Genomic DNA, 21,321 nt, shown 5'->3' on the forward strand with positions numbered 1-21,321 from the left:
TTAACAAATTTTGATGCTGAGATATCTGCAGATTTCACCTTGTTCTTCCAGTTTTGTTCAGTCAGCTCAGACTAATTTATAAGGACTGTCAAATTTCTGACAAGATTACACTTTTAATTGTTTTTGGACTAGGTCAAAATAGATAGTACCTGGCAGTTATAATTTATCTCAATACTGAGAAAGTCTGTGATGTGATTGTTAATAGCTTTCTGATATAGGTTTTGTTTTACTTTTATAAGTTTTATATTTTGAATTGATATGGTTTATTTAGCTCCTAAATTATGAATACCAAATAAGAAAAAGTTTAGTAAGACATGGTTGCAATCAACTTTGTTTTGGAGATTGCCACATTTTGAACTCTAATAATTATATTAAAGTGACAATCTCCAAAACAATGTTGATGTAATTGAATCAAACACTGTATGTTAAAGATACCTATATATTTTCCTAGCATTCTCCCTAATATTTGTAACCTATCAAGATATTGAGATTTGAGGATTTTTTATAACAGAATACTGCATATTCTCAACAGGCATGGTTTTTCATTATCTGCTCAGTTACTACTAGATTGCCTGGAACAACAATACATAAAGCAAGTATAAACAGACCAGCATTTTCAAAAGGCCAGAATGGTGATTCAGGGGTGGGCTGCTACCAATTTGCCCCAGTTCGGGCGAACCAGTATCTAATTTTATGGTCGGTTCAGTAAATCCAACCCCTGGCTGGCCCCACCCCTCCCCGGAGTCTCCATGCAGCCCGTTTTGGATGCCAGGTAAGTGCAGGGCCCACGTAGAGGCTCGGGGAGGGTGAAAAATGGGCCTCTTTGAGGTTCCCCCCCCATTTTTATGATTACCATATAGCAAAAGGAAAAATATTATGTAGCAAAGACACAATGTGAACATCCAATAACAAAAGTCTCAGGGGTGTTTTATCTGTGCAGATCTTTCAATTCCTTTTGATTTTCTTGGTGAAAATAAATTAAAGTTTGAATATTAAATACAAATCAATTATGACAATATTGACAAATATTTGCAGGCTAACCTATATGCGAAGTAAATTGTATCTTTTTCAAGGACAGAACTTCAACTTGTCCCTGTCCACCCATCTTATCCATTCTCTCCCCCTTTTATGTTCTAAAATAATTTAACTTTCTACAGAGACACTAATAGCCAGTTTTTATCATAACAAGTGAGTTGATTAATTCAGCAATATAAATGTACCATATTTTTCTTTCCTCATTTGTAGTTCTTTAAAAGACAGCTATATATTGATTTCTCTTTCTTTCATATCCTTGATTGAGGTTTAAAATATTAACTAATGGAATATTATTCAAGATGTTTATTCAGCTACATATAGTTAGATATGAAGAATGCTCATGAGGATCTTGCCTATTTATGTCTGAATTTAAATACATTTTATTATGTATTTATGTATTTTATTATGTATTTAAAGAATTTCTATATGACTGATTGTAATGTACACAAAACTACATAAATACAATGATATAAATTCAAACATAATAAAACAGTTTTCAAACTTAGGTGTTAAAGAGGCCACACCATTCTTCAACAACAGTCAAAAGCTTTAACAGAAGTGTCCTGTCAACTGCTGCCCCCTTAAAAACTTAACAATTCATTGGGTTCTCCATAGTCAAGGAGTCTCCATTCAGGGGGGTTTTTGAGGGGGGGGGGGGCTCTCCTTCTTCTTATCTCTCTTTTGGAGAGACTTCTCAAACATGCCCCTTTGGAATTAAGAAACTAAATGGTTTGGCTGTGCTACTCTAAACAGCTCTGCTGGGCTGTTCCTGCCTGGCATGGGCCAACTCGGCCCAGATCTCTGGAGCACCTCCTCTGCTGCCCGGCCTGCCAGGGCACCCTTTGCCAGCAATTGCACTGCCCTGCGCAAGCTTGGTGGCAGCCCTACAGTGGGAAGGGGAAGATTGGCCCTTCCTCCTTTGCACCCCAAAATCCCATCTTCCCTGGCTACCAAGCCCCTGGCCTGCACCCCTCTCACTGGAGCAAGACACGCAACTGAATGTTACTCGCAGAGGCCTTCCTCTGCAATGCTCTGCCACAGCTCTGGAACAAACCTTCTTGGCACAGGATTGAAAGGCTAAAGGCTTTGGAAGGAGCAATTTTGGGATATCCATCTGTGCAGAATTCCCCAAGGAAAGTACGATTGGCAGGAAAATGGGGGGCGGATTTTCTTGCCAATTGTCCTTTCCTTAGGAAGCCCTGCACAGATGCACATCCCAAAAATGCTCCCTCCGTGTGTCTTTGGCACAAGGAAGGGACAAATGGCAGGAAAAGGGGGTGGGGTGCTTGGGAAGTTCTGGGAGTCTTAAAATGGCCAAGCGGCTGCCCACAGTGCTGCTGGCCTTGTGTGGGCTCTCTGTCCTCCTGGCAGCACTCCTCTCAACCACTCTGCTGGGCTGCTCCTGCCTGACATAGTGGGCTGGGTGGAAAGCGAGGTGGCTGCAGAGCTGCTGCAGGTAAGACAGATGCTGAAGGCAACCAGGGGCAGCCCCACACCTGCCTCACACAGTTGACAAGAGAGCTGCAGTGCCTGCCAGGGCCCGAAGAGCACCGAGCTCAGTGTAGCTGTAATCTCAGTGCCTGAAGCACCAAATAGGTTTGCAGGCCGGCATTCAGCAGCCCAAAGGCTATGGCAGGTGAAGTGGTACAGGTGGCATAGCTCCACCAGCAGCCACCTGCGAGGGGGCCTTGGCTGGCCAGTGGCGGTCCAGAGGTTTTCAATCTGAGACGACTTGCCCCACACCAGGCAGAAGCAGCCCAGTCGGGAGGCCAAGAACAATGCTGCCAGGAGGGCGAACAGCCCCCGCAAGGCCAGCATAAGCATGGGCAGCCACGGCCAGCATGGTGCTCGCCACGGCCAAGAAGTGTCCCAGTAGCAGCTGGGCCAGCAGGCAGGGTGGATGGAGGCCAGGGTGAGCCAAGAGCTTGGCCCGTTGCAGCCGTGGGCAAGCAGACAGTGTGACAGAGAGGGCAGGTCCAGCGGTAGCTGCACTCCCACTCCCATTGGCCCCCACACTCGCCACTTCCTGCACGTCAAAAAAAATAAGACCTCTCCCAAAATAAACCCGAGAGCTTATTTTCAAGACCAAAAGAAAATAAGACTGGATCTTATTTTCAGGGAAACACAGTATTAGATGAAAACACTTCAAATATCTGGGCAAATGTCATACAAAATAAGTTCAAATTCTGTTCTTTCTTTTTCCAAAGTGCATGGTTTCATAGTTTTAAGTTACAGAAAGGCAAATTTTGATTGAATTTTAGCTATATCTTCAATAAGAATACTTGACAATGAAACCAATTACCAACATTCTGTCTGGAATGTTTTAATTATTGATACTTGCAACCCTGGACTAAATGTTCTTTCCAATACCATGATTTTGTTATTCTGTAAATATTCTCACTATTTTTGACAATCCCAAGACAGGAAGATCTTCAGGAGACACATCACAGAAGATAAATAATAGAAGATGCTGGATAACTTATGGTCCTTTTGCATCCATGTGGATTTTGCTATGACTGTTCATTAAGATTAGCATAACTATTATATCATAAGTGGCACAACCCTTAAGTTAATAACAGCAACAGGACAACAGCTTGTTGTGTCTAAAATTCATAAATTTTTGGAAACCAAACTAAAAGTAGACTTTCACCAAAATGCTGTTTTATATTATATTACTTGGCATCAAACCATTTGTAATCTAGGCATTCTTTTTCTTGGAAACTGTACGTATAACTTTCCTATTACAAGACAAGCTGTGTTTTTAAATAGCCAATGAGAAAGATGGAGCATCTATGGCTCTCCAAAGAGAAATTATCTTTTAAATTTTTAAAAAAAAAGCTTTATAAGAACTATCCGGGAAGGAACAAGCAATCCTAGATTCAAGTGAATATGCCAGGGTGAACATTCTTTAGGTATTACAACCCAAGTAAGATGTACCAACATGGGAACAGATTTAATGAAACAATCTGCAAATATAAATCTGATCCATGAGAACAGATCAGTAACCAGAATTCTCAATAGGTTCTGAGCTGGTTAATCAAGGATCATGACAGATTCTGTTCTGTACAGTAATTAACATACTCGTAAACCCCGCGCCGTGATTGGCTAAAGCGCGGCGACGGATTGGCCGAGCGAGCTGCACTGATTGGCCCGTTAAGAACCTCCCGCGATTGGACAAGCCAAGAGCGGGAGATTCAAGCGATGCCATTGGTCGCAGCCGCCGCGCTGGGAATAAATAGCCGCAGTTTTCCCTTCCACTTTAAGCTGTAGCTGGAGCACAATAAAGAGCTGAACTTGTCACTGACTCGAGCTTCCTTCCTGCGCCGGACACGACACTGGCGACGAAGGTGGGATCCAAGGAAGAACCACCGAGCACGTGTCCGGAGGAAGACAAAGACCGACTAGATGGCCGGCATCACACCGCCCGCGCCATTCAACCCGGCTACCGAGGACTGGGAATCATAAACAGACCGATTCCTGATGTTCCTCGAGAGTAGCAACTTGAAGGACGCGAACGGACAGAAGAAAAGGGCCGTTTTCCTGACACACTGCGGGCCCGCAGTGTTCAAGATGGCAAAAGCCCTCGCAAAACCCGCAGATGTAAAGGCGATGGACTGGGCCGACCTTGCGCCATTACTCCAAAACCACTACGCTCCCACCGTACCAATCCTCATCCGGCGGGACGAATTCTACCGCGGAACCAGCGGCAGGACGAGAGCGTCAGCGATTTCATAGCCGATCTGGCGGGACCTCGGGGCCTGTGCGAGTTCCAGGAATTAGATGACGTCCTCCGTGACCGCGTGGTCCTAGGTCTCCGGGACCAGGCACTGAAGAGCCGCCTAATGGCGAAGGGCGACATCGATCTCGCCACCGCCATGGCGGAAGCTTCCGCAGCCGAAGCCACCAAGAAATCAGCGGCTCGATTGCGGAAGGCAGAGAACGGGGACCACGCCGACAACCCCGAGGCAAACCGCCGAGAGACCACCACACACCACGGCGACCTGGACTCCGCCTCGGACACCCCGGAAGAAGAAGAAGACGTCCATCGGCTCCAGACGGGACGAGACCGACGAGATCAACGGGGTCATAAGTCGGGGACCCAGTGCGCGGGGTGCGGGGCAACCATTTCCGAGCAGAATGCCATTTCATCGACGCGACCTGCCGGCATTGCAATAAGAAGGGCCACATCGCCCGAGTCTGCCGGCTCAGAAAAACTTACAGCCCCGACGCCGAGAACCGAAGGCGGGACGACACCCCCAGGCACAGAGAGCGCCAAGCCGACAATCGCTGGAACCGAGACAACCGGGGTGACGAAGCGGGAAGACCGCCAGAGGAGGAAACCCATCAGACGGTCACCATTGGCCACGCCGAGACCAACGATGCCCGCAAGGTCTACGTGGAAGTGAACATCGAGGGCGAGCCCTGCCGGATGGAGGTGGACTCGGGTCCTACCTCTCCATGATCGCCTGGAAAGAAATCAAGCGGCTGGTGCCAAACATCCAAAAGGCAGGACTGAGAGCCAAAAATTGGTAGTCAAGGACTACCAAGGGAACTGAATCCCGTCATCGGGACCGGACAGTTCGAGGTGACCTTCAAGGGCCGCACCGCAAAACTTCCCTGACAGTCGTGGACCGGAACCGACCCAGCCTCCTAGGACTCCAATGGTTCGCACCACTGGGCATCGAGGTCACCGGAATAAACCACATTGAGGAAGCCGACTGGGAGCAGCAGCTGGTTAAGGACTTCCAAGAAGTATTCAACGGCACCCTAGGCAAGTACCGAGGGCCCCCTATCTCTTTCAGCCTAGACCCAAACATCGCCCCCATACGCCTAAAACCGAGGCGGGTGCCTTTGCACTACGGAAAAAATAGACGAGCAGCTTGACAAGCTCGTCAAACAGGGGTTTTGCAGCCAATTGACCACGCCCGGTGGGAGACCCCAATAGTCACCCCAGTTAAGCCAGATGGGTCAGTAAGGATCTGCGGGGACTATAAGGCCACCCTCAATTGCGCCTTGCAACAAAGCGCCTACCCGTCCCAGTAGTGCAGCACCTACTTCACTCACTGGGGGGCAAAGTTTTCGCAGTTCGACCTGGCGCAAGCCTATCAGCAACTGCCGGTCGACGAAGAAACCGCCGAGGCACAAACTATAGTCACCCACCGGGAGCGTTGTTGTAACCGACTCCAGTTTGGAGTCAGCGTGGCCCCGGGATTTTTCAAAGCCTCATGGAGAGACTACTGCAGGGGATAAAAGGGTGGTCCCTTACTTGACGACGTACTAGTATCAGCAGCCAACCGGGAAGAACTAGACGGTCGCCTAAGGGAGGTACTTGAGAAATTCAAAAGGGCCGGTCTAAAAGTGAAAAGAGAGAAATGCCAGCTTTACACAGAGCAAGTCGAGTTCCTGGGGTACCTCCTAGACCAGGGTGGGCAAACCACGGCCCATGGGCCACATCCGGCCCGTTGGTCTGTCCAATCCGGCCCGCCCCTGAAAAAAATCGCTGGGCGTGGCGTATTGCCCTGCGCCGCGTGGCCCCCAAAGCTGCAAAACAGTGCGGAGCGCTCTGGGGTAGGAAAGAAAGAAGAACTTTGCAAAGGCCTCGGCTGGGAGTTTGAAATCACCTTCAAGTGCGACCTCTCCGAAGGTGAGTCCCCGCCGATCCCCCTTTTTTTCCGGGCTTCAGGCTTAAACTTTGCAAAGGCAAAGTTTGCAGGCGGGAGCGTCTTCCGGCCGAGGAGCGGGAAGGGTTCCGCCCGGCGGGCGGCGGGCTGCTTGGAGCAGGCTGCTTGGAGCCACCTAAAGCTAGGCCGCTGCTGGTGGAGCCTTGCCCTGCCTTGGTGCCCCATTTCCCGGCTTGGCGGTCCTGCTCGGGCGGCACTTTAAAAGCCTGCTCCCAGCACCCGAGCAACTTCCCAGCAACTTGCGGCTTCCTGTTTCCTCGCTGGCGCTCATGCCTGGCCCCGAGCTGCGCGGGCGGAGGGAAGCCCAGCGGCGGGCGGGCTGCTTGGAGGCGACCCGGCGGTGCTCCGGCAGCAGCAACAGGCAGTTCCGCCTGGGCTCCGCTCAGGTGTCCGGCTGGGGCTGTCAGGAGTTGCTACCGCCAGCGCAGTCCCGCGTTGGCTTGGGAAGGAAAAGGCAAAACCAGGAGCCGCTGAGCCTGAGCCTCCGGTGCCGCTGCTGCCGTTGCAAAGCACCGCCGCGGCTCTTCCTTTTTGCCTTTCCCTTCCTGAGGCAACGCAGGACTGGAGCAGCGCGAGCTGCGCCGGCGGTAGCAACTCCTGACTCAGGGGGCCTCCGAGGGGGGAAGGAGGAGAAGAGGGGGGAAAGGGTGGGGGCGATTCCCAAAAAATCTTGTGCTGACCCGGCCCGTCTGTCAAATTTTAAAAGTCAATGCGGCCCCCGAGCCAAAAAGTTTGCCCACCCCTGTCCTAGACCGACATGGCATCCACCCGACCGGAAACAAAGTAAAAGCCATCAAGGAAGCTCCCATCCCCAAGAACAAAACAGAGTTGCAAGCATTTCTGGGACTGCTCAATTTTTACAATGTATTCTTGCCCCAAAAGGCGACACGGCGGAGCCTTTGCATAGGCTCCTGGACAAGACGGCAAAATGGACCTGGGGGACACGTGAGGACGCCGCATTCAGGAAAACCAAGGACCTGCTAACCTCGGATGCCGTCCTCATACAATACAACGAGACTCTACCCCTCGCCGTCACATGCGACGCCTCACCTTTTGGCGTCGGCGCCGTCCTCAGCCATACCCTGCCGGACAGAAAAGAAGCACCCATTGCCTTCTTTTCGAGGACACTTAGCAAGCCAGAAAGAAACTACAGCCAACTGGATAAGGAAGCCTTTGCCATCATTGCAGCAGTAAAGAAATTCCACGAGTACCTTTACGGCCGCCGATTCACCATTATCACGGAGCACAAGCCGTTGCTAGGAATCCTGGCGGGAACAAGGCCACCCCGAACATCCTATCCCCCAGAATGACGAGGTGGTCCGAGTTCCTCGCCGCCACTACGACTACCGGCTCACACACCGCCCGGTAAGACAATCACCCATGCAGACGCACTGAGCCGCTCGCCATTACCCGACCTCGACGACGACCCGGCCCCACGATGACCACCCTCAGCATAGAGGCATTGCCCGACCTACCCATAACCGCGTCAGACATTGCCCAGAGACAAATAAAGACAAACGTCTGGCGCGGGTATTGCATTGGGTAGAAAAAGGGTGGCCGGAAAAAGACAACGACGAATCGTTCAAGATATTCCGAAACCGCCAAACAGAACTGTCGTTGCAAAAAGGTTGTTTGTTATGGGGGGACAGGGTGGTCATACCAGAAAAACTACAAGGGAAAGTATTAAAACTTTTGCACGAAGGGCACCCGGCATCGATACCAACAAAAGCCTTGGCCAGAAGCTACGCTTGGTGGCCAGGCATGGACAAAGAAATTGAGGCTTGGGTGGCCAGGTGCTCACGCTGCCAAGAAACCAGACCAAACCCCTGCCGCGCCAATACTAGAATGGGAGACCCCAGGGGGCCATGGTCCAGAATACATATAGATTTCGCGGCCCCACAAGAGGAAACACATTCCTCATCACGGTGGATGCTTACTCCAATTGGCTGGAGGTAAGCAACATGAAAACCACCACAACAGAAGCTGTCACCAGGGTACTCAACAAACTGTTCGCGACCACGGTCTCCCGGATGTCATCGTGTCAGACAATGGGCCCCAATTCACCTCGCTGAATTCGAAAAATTCCTAGCGAACGGGCATACGACATGCACTGACAGCGCGGCACATCCGGCGGCCAATGGTAGGGCGGAACGGATGGTTCAATTTACGAAAAAAACCATCCAAAAATCGAACACGGGACATACAAGAAAAAATAAATAAAATGCTCCTAATACAACATATAACCCCTAATACAACAACAAACAAAAGCCCAGCAGAATTACTGATGGGGAGGAAACTAAGGTCCCCACTTGACAGACTGCACCCCACATACAACCCGGAAAAACCCCAGACTCATCAAGCAAATACCGGGCATTTGCACCAGGCGATGCAGTCTATGCAAAAACTTACCGAGACCCACTATGGGTACCAGCAACCATAACCCAACTAACAGGCCCCCATCATACAGACTGCAAACAACGGACGGACAATCATGGAAACGCCACATCGATCAGTTAAGATCAAGGGCAAGAAACACAACCGACACGCAAGCAAGCACAGGCAACCCCATTAACACAAACCAAGGGGAGGGAAGATACAGGGGGCCAAGAAAGAATAGAACATAACCAGCAATACTCACCAGGTAACAGCCAACTCGAAGCCTCACCAGGGAGAAGCAGCCAGGCCAGCTCAACCAGCCCGGAAAGACCAGGCGGGAGCGGCGAAAGTCGCAGCTCGACCAACCCGGGTAGACCGGGAGGGAGCTGCAATGACAGGCCAGGCAACACCTTCCAGACGATTCCATCAAAGAGGCCAAGAGACAAAAAAAACCCGACCGAACAGGTCGAAAGCCAAAGAACAACTGACCTGCGCAGGTCCAGTAGACAGGCACGAAGCCCCGCCTACTTACGGGACTACGTTACGTAGGAACGAACCAAGAGGGAGGGGTGTTCTGTACAGTAATTAACATACTCGTAAACCCCGCGCCGTGATTGGCTAAAGCGCGCAGGCGACCGGATTGGCCGGCGAGCTGCACTGATTGGCCCGTTAAGAACCTCCCGCGATTGGACAAGCCAAGAGCGGGAGATTCAAGCGATGCCATTGGTCGCAGCCGCGGCTGGGGAATAAATAGCCGCAGTTTTCCCTTCCACTTTAAGCTGTAGCTGGAGCACAATAAAGAGCTGAACTTGTCACTGACTCCGAGCTTCCTTCCTGCGCCGGACACGACAGATTCAATGATCTTTAGTACGGCCCTAGATAAAAATGGGGAGATTAAATTTGTACAGACTTCTAATTGAAGACTGTAGCATAGTCTCTCCTCTTCTTTTCAGGTTAAAAACAAACTATAACTTCTATTTGTCATTTTATTAGAATGACCTCTTGAGTCAGAAAAGTTCTCACTAAATAAGTATAGTTTATGTTTCTTGTATATCCAGTTGTAAATCCCCACAGAGGTCCAGAAGAAAACACAATTAAGTATAAAAATAAGCTTGATCTTTCTTGTTTTTAACTATGCCAGATGGCTGATCATGGGAGGCCTCAGATAATTCACCTTGGAAAATGTCTAAAGAAATACAGTAGTAATCATAAAATGCACGAAACCCATTCAAGCCAATGCAATTATGAAGGCTATAAGTGTAAGTCATTAACATCTAGATTGCAAGTTAATGGTTTATTTTTCAAAATGAGCAAGCAAATTGTTCAGAAGTTATATTACTTAAAAATATCCCTTGATATGGTCATGTAAAGAGAACTTATTTTTTTCACATTTAGAAAATAAGAGCAGTTTTAAAAGAGCCATCCAGATCAAGCAATCCTAGATTCACAAGAATCAAATCATAGAAGGAAAATTCATCCTCTTCCTTGCCTATTACTGGGGAATGATACATTAAAACATTGCACATGAGATCAGCCTTCTTAACAATTTCTGAATCAGGTACAATGACTGATAGTCCTAGATTTAATTGCTTTATTTATAGAGGTCACTACTTTGACTCACTAAAATAAAAAAACTAAATAAATACAACCATGTTTTGATCATGGATCATAGCTAACTCAATTTACTATTATAATTGGTAATTGTAATTGTAAGCCAGTACAATTGGCAACCAGTATAATTCTTTCTCAAGATTCTCTCAATTTAGAATCAATCAAAATCTTATAATTGTCCATTGATATTACAGTTTCTGCTTATACACTTTTTTGGCACACGTAAAAGGTTTTATTTAGCATATTTGTATAGCACCTATTCATTTTTGTAAGAAAAGAAGGCCGAAGAAAATACAAAAGAAGAAAATACAAACCTGTCATGTTGTTCCTTCTGGGACAAGCAATGTTATGCAACTCTCAGAGTTTTTTGCTAGTAGCAAAAGAAATTCAATGTGGAAGAAAACAAAATCTAATCTAAATCTAGTTTATACCACCACCACTCACTATTCTTCATATTTCCCTATTTTTGCAAAGCATAATATCCTATATATACAGTATATATCCTAATTCATATAAATACTAATTAATATATTAACTTTGATCTTTAACTTTTCTTCTTTTCTTAAGGATCTTAATCCCATGCAACCATGCCTTCTTAATGCCATCGTAGCTAAACATACTGCTTTCATACTGATCACTCTTCTATTCAATCCATATTCATTCTGCAATCATTCATTCTTTGCCCTATCCCTTATTTTATCACACATACTTAATTCTTCAATAATCATCCCACAGAATTCAGTTTATTTTTATGTTTCTCTTGACATACCCCATTCTTAATTTCATATGACAAAATTGGAAGGAATGCTGTACACTCTTATATGTAGTCATTTTTGCTTTTCATACATTTCTTCCATATCCCTTTTGCCTATGTAATGGCTCTTGCATGTTACACTGAGAGCTTCTGCCCAAGAAACAAATTCCTTGTGTGTCTAATCACACTTGGCCAAATAAAGTATTTTTTGTTTCTGTCAAAGTCATCTTCCTTATTCTGTGGAACATTTTTTTGCTGAAAAGCAGTTTTGATCTACACATTCTCCATTCATCATAAAGGCAAGGCAAGCTGCATTTTTCAGATTTTATTCATTTTACTTTCCATAAATTTTCAAATAGAATTCTGCCAAATACCCCACCAGCACAATTAATAATGCTCCTCTAGTTTTTGTACTCATTCTTATTAACTTTCCCTTTTTGTGCTCAATTCTATTAATTTGTTTTTTGAATAAAGATATAATGGTATTATTGCAACTACCAAGGACAAATGCAGTCTTCACAAATTAAATAAGTTACACGGTTGGTCCATAAGTAAGCCATATTCATGAGATAAAAGGATATACCGTACATAGATACATATATAAGCCAAGATAGAAATTCTGTACAATGTATTGGGGAGAAAGTCCAATTAAACAGAATTATAGTTAAATCAAACAAGATTATTAAATCGGATTATGATTTAGTCATTATACCAGATGTCTCCAAACTTGGCAACTTTAAGATTTGTGGACTTCAACTCCCAGAATATCTGGCTGGAGAATTCTGAGAGTTGAAGTTCACAAGTCTTAAAGTTGTCAAGTTTGGGGACCCCTGCATTAGGTCTTCAAGCATTCATTTTCTATATTTTATCAACTGTGATTGAATTTCATAGCTGAAATCAAAGCTGAGTTTCAATATTTACACCTGAAGGGCACATTTGGTTCCCAGTTAGATTTTTATTGAAGAAAACAATTATCAGACTTCAATATTTTTTTTATTCAGAAAAGTCTTTACTTTGACCATTGCAATGCTAGCAATATTGTTTGGGACAATATAATCTATCTCTTCTTGTTGTCACAGTATACTATCTTGCATTACAATCACATTCTGCATACACTCCATCGATTTGAATATACCATCCCTCTGGATTAAAGGCTGTGTTCTTTCCTTACTTGTACAGAACAGACAAAGCAACCTATAGAATATACAGTAGTTTTAATCTCTGTTCAACCATACAGCTTGTTGGATGGCCTTGGATAAACTCTCTACAAATAAAATTAAGAGACAGACATGGACAAGGAACAGGATAGCAAAGGTAATTAATCCATAAAGACAAAAGTTAAAGAAGAAAAATAGTCTCTAAATAACTATCTTCTGGGCTGTTAAAAATGTAGTATTTTTCCTGACTATGACCATGCCTTATCAATGAATTATATTCTTTCAGACTTTATATTTCTCCAACATTGGCAGAGTAGCAGTTTAAGGTAAATTTCCTCCAACTTGAACATAAATTATGGTAACAGCATGAACTAATTCAAGTAGTTTCTGTCATGCCCCTGTTGGAATCTGACTCAGAGAATGAAGCCAAAGAGCTGACAGGGAGTGGGAGTTTGGCTCTGTTGGCTGTGGAAGAAACTGGGGAAGGGCAAAGTCCGGTTGGGCAGAGCAGAGAGAGGTAGAACAAGGGAGAGGGAATTCAGAGGAAGACCCAGGCCCACCCCCTTTTCATCCTAGGACACGCAGGGAGGAACGAAGAGAGCAACGTGGGTTGCATGGCTTATGGGGGAGGAAAAGGCCCTGATTCCCTTCACTAACTGCAGCTGGGAAAACAATGTATAAAAAAGGAAGCTGTGTGCTGCAAGCTGTTGGGAGCAAACGTGAATTTATCTTGTATCATTGTGGTTTATCTGTGTTCCTGGCGTCTTCCCAACTGTGTGAGTTTTGCCATGCTTTCAAGTCTGAAATTCTTTCCCCTACCCTGTCAAGCTAATTATTTCAGTTTGGTTTGTTTGGATTTTAAATTACAGTTTGTGTGTACCTTGTTTTGGACTGAATTTTCTACAGTTAAAAGCTATTCCTGGGAGTGTTTTTCTCCAGCCGAAGGTAACCTGGACATTGGGGGCAAAGTTGGAGATAATAAAGGAACTCTTATTGCTTATTTGACTGTGTTGCCTTTGTGCCATGACCCAGGTCATCACAGTTTCCTTATAATACAGAGACATTTGTTATTGATTGGTTTTTTTATATATTCTTAATATTCCCAGTCTTTTGTCCATCTATGCTCAAACAAGGTTGGTTTTATCACCAGCTAATGTTATGATATAAATACTGCACTCTATGTATGTGAGGAAGTGTTAGTATAAACTCATCATGTAAAGTAACAACTTCATGGCAGAATAAAGCCAAGGTGAACACTAATTCAGCAGACAATATCCATTGGGCTGTATTAGAACTGGGCAAAATTTACACTAGCATCTAGGAATTGCTAATTTTAAAAAAATCTCAGGAACAAACTAATTCTCAATTGGACACTATAATTCTAAACTACTTTCAGTAATCCCCAAAAGACATAAAGACTTGAATGTCTTGTGTCAATGCTCCACATATATCTTATACTAAAAATAGAGTTACATAAAATAAATATCACACACAATATACATCTTATACTAGAAACAGATTATAGTTACAAAAAAATAAATATTACACATACATAAACACAGGGCTTGGAAATCTCCTTTTCATATATAATCTTCTCAAAAAATTCAGAGCTGCCATTTTTCTTATTTTTTATTTCACACCCAAAATCTTTATTCATCTATTACTTAGAATTATATGTTACCTCAATCAGATGACTCTAAGCACCTGCTGTCAGTTACTGGGGAAAACATCATAAATCAATGCATCTTTTATTCGATCTCCAAAATCTCTGTGGGGAAAAAAACACATTAATTTGACATCTTTTCTGAATTTCCCCAGGGAAAGTGCCACCCCCCATTTCAGCAGGCAAGCTGTTCCAGCTAAACAGAGCCATAACAGGATGCTCACTTCCATGCTCCCATCTGTGTTGCCTAGAAGTGAATAGGGATTCACAACACATACACTCTATTATTGGGTCAGCAGTCTACATGGAGAAAAAGGTCTTGAAAGGTACCTCGTGACTAGTAAAATTTAATTCTTATTTTATTTAACTTTAAGATCCATCTACACTGAGCTATGGTAAGTTGGCCTCTGGTGAACCAGCAAAGCATTTAAGGTTAATGTTGCCGGTATTAATTGCATCATACAGTATGCAGTTTGGCAAACAGCTTTCCAGAGGCAAAAATCATAAGCAAGAACAGAAAGACAAAATAAGCCCTGGATTGTACTTTCCTCTAATACAGAGGTTTGCAAGGGAGAAAATTAAAGATTTTCTGTGATGGCAAACAAGTAGCTGCTACATTACAAATGTCTATATGTGACCAAAGGACGTGGCTTCTTGGGCAAACTGAGCTTTTCCCTAGAGACAGTAGACTTCACTAAAAGCAACAAGTAATGTAAGATGGTTTGTCTGACACAATAAGATCCGTACACAAAATCTACTCCATTATGATTTCTAGGAGCATTGCCATTAAAATGCTCATTGTACTGCTCCATAAGGCACACAACTGCATTAAAAATATTCCAACAAAGAAGGAAATGCAGAAGTACTACAATTTAATGTTTCATAATTAATTTCCATTTTTAAATATAACTAAAATTATTTAATTAAATTGTACTCCAAAACCATATATCCCAATAGGATAATCCAGCTTCAATTTTAGTTTGCTATTGCTTATTCATTTTTATTTTAAATATTGGGAAGAATTTAAATTTCTATGCTTAAAAATATTCTGTAACTCAAAACTGTATTTGAGGTGAGTGCATTCAGCAGGTTCTGACCAGTTCTGGAGAACCGTTAGCAGAAATGTTGAGTAGTTCGGAGAACCGGCAAATTCCACCTCTGACTGGAGATTTTACAGTATCCTTCCCCTGCCACGCCCACCAAGCCACGCCCACAGAACCGGTAGTAAAAAAAATTGAATCCCACCACTGGGTGAGTGGGTTCGTTCTTTTTGTTCTTTTCAATCTACATATGAGTTTCTTTTTTGTAAATTATACTGTAGCAATAACAATAAAAATTAATTTTAAAAACTTAAAAGTATTCATGCAAGTATTAACTGTTAAAAGATTTTATGTTGACAAAAAGTTAAGAGCCGAAGAAGAAAATCTAGATGCTACCAGAAAGAAGCACTGCTACAATGTATCAGGGTTTCTGCTGCAAACATGTTGGAAAAAAACTACTTGTAGAGTTAACAATCTTGACCTTGAAAAAATGTTTGTGCAAGCAAAAAAAAAAAAAAAGGCTTGGTGGATTTACAGAGTTGTTATTACAACAGACCCCAAAGAAGACAAAATAAAATAAGTTGCACTACACAACATACATAAAATGAGCTGTTTAAATTGATTTTATGATTCACAAATAACTGCATGTGATTTTTCCAATGCAATGACATAGCCAAGATTAAAATAAATTGAAATAGGACAATAAAAATTTACCCATTTTCAGTATCAGATATCAATTAGAAAATTATACAGTGTTCTGTGTTGAACATTTAAGTGAATGTAGAAAATGGGTTTTCTATACTCTGCAGCCTGCATCTTAAGTATAAAAAAATATTTTGTTCGTTTCTAGATATTAGAAAGAACTGCTACATTTTGATAAACAACAGATTTTTTTTTAAAAAAAGAACTTGGACTTGTTACACTTTTAATAGTGTCAAACAGGGAACTTCAGAAATTAAACTGTTTATTCAATACATATGGTTCCCATTTGCTACACCAATATTTCTACACGTTTATCCTATGATAAACTTGATATAAAGCACTGAATTTAAATGTGTGCATACTCATATACACCCCCCCTACGTACACTTTTAAAGGGATAGAAAACTATGGATTACATTAAAGGATAGAACTCAACATTTTGTGATATGACTTTTGATCCTGCAGAATTATCTGTTAAAGCTAAATGAGAAGCCTAATTGCTCATCTATAGGAATACACTTGAACTCCAATGCTACAAAGATTTTTCTGGATTACATTTGATCCCGCTGCATAAGTGATCTAAGGTCACTCATGGAAAAAGTGAATGTTGAACTTGAATATTTGGTGTCAGGTCACACCACCATACTTTTCTGTCACTAGGACCACATTTGTTCAATAAGGAATAGCCGGGAAATGACACTGTGGAAAGGAGGGTGGAATTTTTCACATTTCATTCTAGGGAGATTTTATTTTACCTTAAAATAGGTATATTAAGCCCATTGGAGGTTCAATATATTTTTATCAATATTTACTTTTGTTTCCCCAAAGGACTGAATTTTGGCAAGCTTCAGTGATGCAATCTTTGGAAGATCTAATATCACAAAAAAAGAGGCAAAGAAGAGAAATGAGCCCAGTTGTTTCATTAGCTATTAATATTTCTGATGCTGTAATGTCTAATATTCTCCTCCACGCTGCTTCGAGAGTCCAGGATGGGTTAGACTCCTCCCTATTACGTCATAGAGCTGAGTCTGCCGTATATAAAGGCTAGCCTCTTGCCAGATCCCCAGCTTTGACTCAGCTCCTTAGTCAATCGAGCTTCGTGTCTAGAAAGCAAGTTGTTTTATTGCGAAAGCACAGCAGAAGACCAAGTAGGAGTTTTCTTTTTTACCTTAATAATCACTGACACAGTTCTCGGGGCTCCGATTGAGCTGTGCCAGCTGGAGAATGGGGATCCACTCTCCGGCAGTGTTGGGGATCCAACGCTGCTTCCAGGAGGCTGTGGACAAGGGCAGAGCTGAGAAACATCCCATGCAGCCTCCTGAGCGAGTTCGGGCTGCGGTGGTAAGCAGTACTCACCAGCGGCGCCTCTCAGCTGATTTTTAAGAGGCTGCTGCTCGTCGCTGAAATCCTCTCTTGTAGCTCGGGGCTTTCCTCACCTAGTGAGCTACAGAGGCTCTAGAAGCCTTTCCCAGAGCTTATGTGCGGGCAGCCATTTTGATTCGGCAGCCATTACGCACATGGTGGGTGGCCATTTTTAATTGGCCTAGGCCCTATTAATTTAGTTATATTATATGTGGTGCTAGTTTTATTGGAGAGAGTAGATCCAGTTATAGGCGACACATATTGATGGTTGCTTCCAGCGCCTCTTATGTCCTCCTACTTATCATCATGGAACCTAGCAGAGCAGCTGAAGGTTTGGGCCTAGAGGAACAGGGTCCTCAGGCCCAGAAGAGAAAAAGAAAGAGGCAGCGAGGCAATTTAGCGCAAAGAGAGGCTGCTGCAAGAATCAAAGCCAAAGCCCTCGCTCCAAAGAAAGCATCTCAGGCTGAATTAAAGGCTGAAAAGAGGAGGCATGCTGCTCTTGAGAGGCAGTTTGAGAAAACCCTGGACCAGATGAGAAGATGTTTGCAGCAAGCTTCCCTCCCAGGGGAAGCACAGGTTGGCCAGTGTGTGGGGTCCAGGGAAGGGGTGGCACACTCTAGTTCCTTCTCTTACACCCAAACCTGGTTTCCTGTGGAAGCAGAGGAGGAAGTGGGCCCCTAAGACCTTAGCAGATCTGGGCCCAATTTTCAACAGGCTTCTTTAGTTCCACCTCCTAGCCAGCCCTCTCAGGGGAGTCATAGGCATAGGCCCGAAGCTACCTTCACTCCCATTGCTGCTGGCCTACGCCCTGGTGAAGCCCCCTCGGGCAGTGGTTCCTCTGACATTTCATTGGTAGTGTCTTCTGCCATTCAATGGGGTTTAGCAGAGGGTTTCCAACAGTTCCTTCGTCCCATGGGGAGGGGTCAAGATTGGTTCCCCAACCCTTCTCTAGGGGCTCCTCTGAAACATAGCGAATACTCCAGATTTCAGGAGGTTAGTGGACCCTCTACTCAATCTGACTGGGGAGACTATGAGGAGAGGGAGTACTCATACCCTTCTGAAAGCAGTCCTTCCTCAGGGTCAGAGGAAGAAGAGGGCGAGATCAGAGACCCTTATATGTCAGAAGCAGGAAGTTTTATCCAGGATCAGCCTCCTTCGATGGCAGTCTTTAAACCCCTTTTACAAAAGGCATTAGTCACCACCCAACTGACCCCAGAGGAGGTGGCCCCAGAACCCCAGAGGGATTCTTCTGCCCAAGGGGATTCTCTTTTCTCTAAACCTGTGGTCTACACAGAGGTCCTCCCCTCTCCTCTGTTGTTTCTGGACCTTGTCAAAGAACAATGTGCCACTCCTGCTGCTGGGCCTACACCTTCATCTCATGATCGGCGTTTCTACAATGTAAGACCTGCCCTGGCCTCTATCCTTGTGGTCCCTTCAGTGGATGCTCCAGTAGTGGCCTCCTTCTCCTCCTCTGGCATCCCCACTGAACCAGAGGACGTGCTCAAGGCCGAGGACAAAAGATCGGAGCAAACGCTCAAACGTAACCATCAGGCCTCGGCTTGGGCTGTTCGGGCCTCGACAGCAGCGTCATTTTTTACTAGAGCATCAATCCGCTGGCTGCATCAATTACAGGAGTGCCTTCCTCTGTCTGATTTTAGATCTCACCAAGATCTTAACAAAATCATTGCAGTGGCTGAATTTACAGCTGATGCCACCCTGAAGTCAGCCAAGTTTGCCTCTAGAGCCATGGCCTCCTCGGTCACTGCGAGGTGACTACTTTGGCTCTGTAACTGGCAATCCGACTCACACTATAAGTGGAAGCTAGCATTGGCTCCTTGTGCTAGTGAGAAGCTATTCGGTGAGGTCCTGGATCCATATTTAGTTGAGACCAGGGTTAAGAGAAAAGTCCTCTCGTTGACGGGTAAGAGGGTGGACTACCGCGCAGCTCCTTATTTCTGGCCTTCACCTTTTCAGGCTGATCCTTCCCCTCACTTCCCCCGGCATCTGAGGGCTCAACGTCCTGAGGCATCTGGCAGACAGCAGCACCAATATACGGATAAATGGCCCTTTCAAGGAGGAGGAGGCTGTGCCTTCAGATGCTCCAAATAAATGCCTATTTTCCCCTCCCATAGGAGGTCTGGCCTTCTTTGCCACCAAATGGGAGGAATCTATGTCGGATGCCTGGGTCCTCAGGACAATCAGATCAGGTCTGCAGCTAGAATTCCTCTCGCCTCCCCCAGAGCATTTTGTGACCTGCCTCGTTTCACGGGATAGGGCCAAACGGGTCCTGGTAGAATCAGCCATCAAGCATCTGGTTGAAATTAGGGCCATTCAACCTGTTCCTGTGGACCAACAAGGGCGGGGGTTTTATTCCAGGCTTTTTGTGGTCCCAAAGGCATCTAAGGGGTGGTGTGCCATTCTTGACCTCAAGTTTTTAAACAGGTTCATCTCATACAGGCATTTCAAAATGCAGAACTTGCATTCCATCCTAGAGAGCATTCCGGAGGGCGAACTCCTCTCTTCCATAGACCTTACGGAGGACAACCTCCATATTCCTATCTGGCGTCATCACCGCCAGTTTCTTTATTTTTCCTATCAGCACAGGCATTTCCAGTACCAGGCCCTTCCTTTTGGGCTGTCGTCGGCTCCCAGAGTTTTCACTAAAGTGCTGGCAGCGTTGGTGGCTACCCTTCGGGCGGTTCCTGTCAGACTTCAGTGTTACCTGGACGACATCTTAATCCAGTCCACATTATGCCAATCTGCTCTACGAACCTACAATTGACGATGCAACTTCTGCAGGACCATGGCTTTTCTCTCAATGTGAAGAAAAGCCATCTTACTCTCATGACCAGACTTCCCCAGCTAGGTGCCATCATCAACATGTCCCTTTGGGAGGTATTCCTCTCCCCTTCCTCAGGTAAGTACCAACGCCCTTTCTCCATTGAGCGGCTCCAAGCATCCAGAGAGTGGGACATACCAAAGCTTGGCTTGTCCTACGGGAGGGTCTCCGTCTGGGTTGGAGCTCTTCCACTGTCCGAGTGGACTCGTTGCAACACCCTCCTACCAAAGGAGGCCTTGGCAGAATCAAAGACATCAATTTTGTAATGCCTAATGAAAGGCAATTGGGAAACCCATGTTGCCACTCTACATATTTCTGCTATAGGAGCTTGAGTGGCCCAGGCTGCTGAAGTTGCCACGCTCCTTGTTGAATGTGCCGTGATGCCTCTAGGCACAGGTAAAGATTGAGACTCGTACGCCTTGGCTATTGTGGCTTTCAGCCACCTGCCTATAGTTGAAGGTGAGACCTTATGCCCCTGAGTGGTTGGCTGAAAAGATACGAAAAGGGTTTCAGTCTTCCTGAAAGGAGCCGTTCAGTGTAAATACGTACCAAGAGCTCTGCAGACATCTAGTCGGTGCCATTGATGCTCTAGTCCCTGTGAAGGCCTGGGGCAAAAGTTCGGGCGAACAAGTTCTTGTGCCCTGTGGAAGGCAGAATTGACTTTCAGTGTGAACGTGGGGTCTGGTCGAAGAACCACTCTGTTGGTATGGAAAATGCAGAGATCCTTTCGGGCCGATATAGCCGCTATTTCTGAGATACGTCATGCTGATGTTATAGCTACGAGGAAAACTACTTTGTATGTCAGAAAATGGAGACTGGTAGTTTTCAATGGTTCAAATGGACTCTTCATGAGCGCTGTGAGTACCTTGTTGAGGTCCCAGGTTGGGTAACGATGTACCACTGGTGGACATAAATTTGTGGCGCCCTGAAGAAAACTCTTTATTCGTGGGTGGTGGGAGATGGATGTTAGAACCTCCCAAGTCACCACCGATGCAATAGCCGCAACCTGCCATCTTAAGGTGTTTGAAGAGAGACCCCTGTCGAGACCATCTTGAAGAAACTCTAAAAGTTGTGCCACTGATGGGGAAAAAGGGTCCACCT

General features: G+C 45.1%; 1 protein-coding gene across 5 annotated transcripts in view; it reads right to left on the reverse strand.

Annotated features, from left to right (window-relative positions):
- The window catches only part of SPTB (spectrin beta, erythrocytic), a 127,576-nt gene that overhangs the window by 99,141 nt on the left and 7,114 nt on the right, over positions 1 to 21,321 (reverse strand). For 4 of the 5 annotated variants that reach the window (XM_026665619.2, XM_087950446.1, XM_087950447.1 and 1 more), the window contains exon 2: positions 14,296 to 14,382. The exons of the other annotated variant lie outside the window; for it this stretch is intronic. The gene's annotated coding sequence lies outside the window, so the exon portion shown is untranslated. The remainder of the gene's footprint in view (positions 1 to 14,295; positions 14,383 to 21,321) is intronic. 5 annotated transcript variants of the gene reach the window in all.

Source organism: Notechis scutatus, chromosome 1, assembly GCF_049901735.1.
Source record: "Notechis scutatus isolate UNSWTSFEM ecotype Mainland chromosome 1, rNotScu1.2, whole genome shotgun sequence".
Lineage (NCBI taxonomy): Eukaryota > Metazoa > Chordata > Lepidosauria > Squamata > Elapidae > Notechis > Notechis scutatus.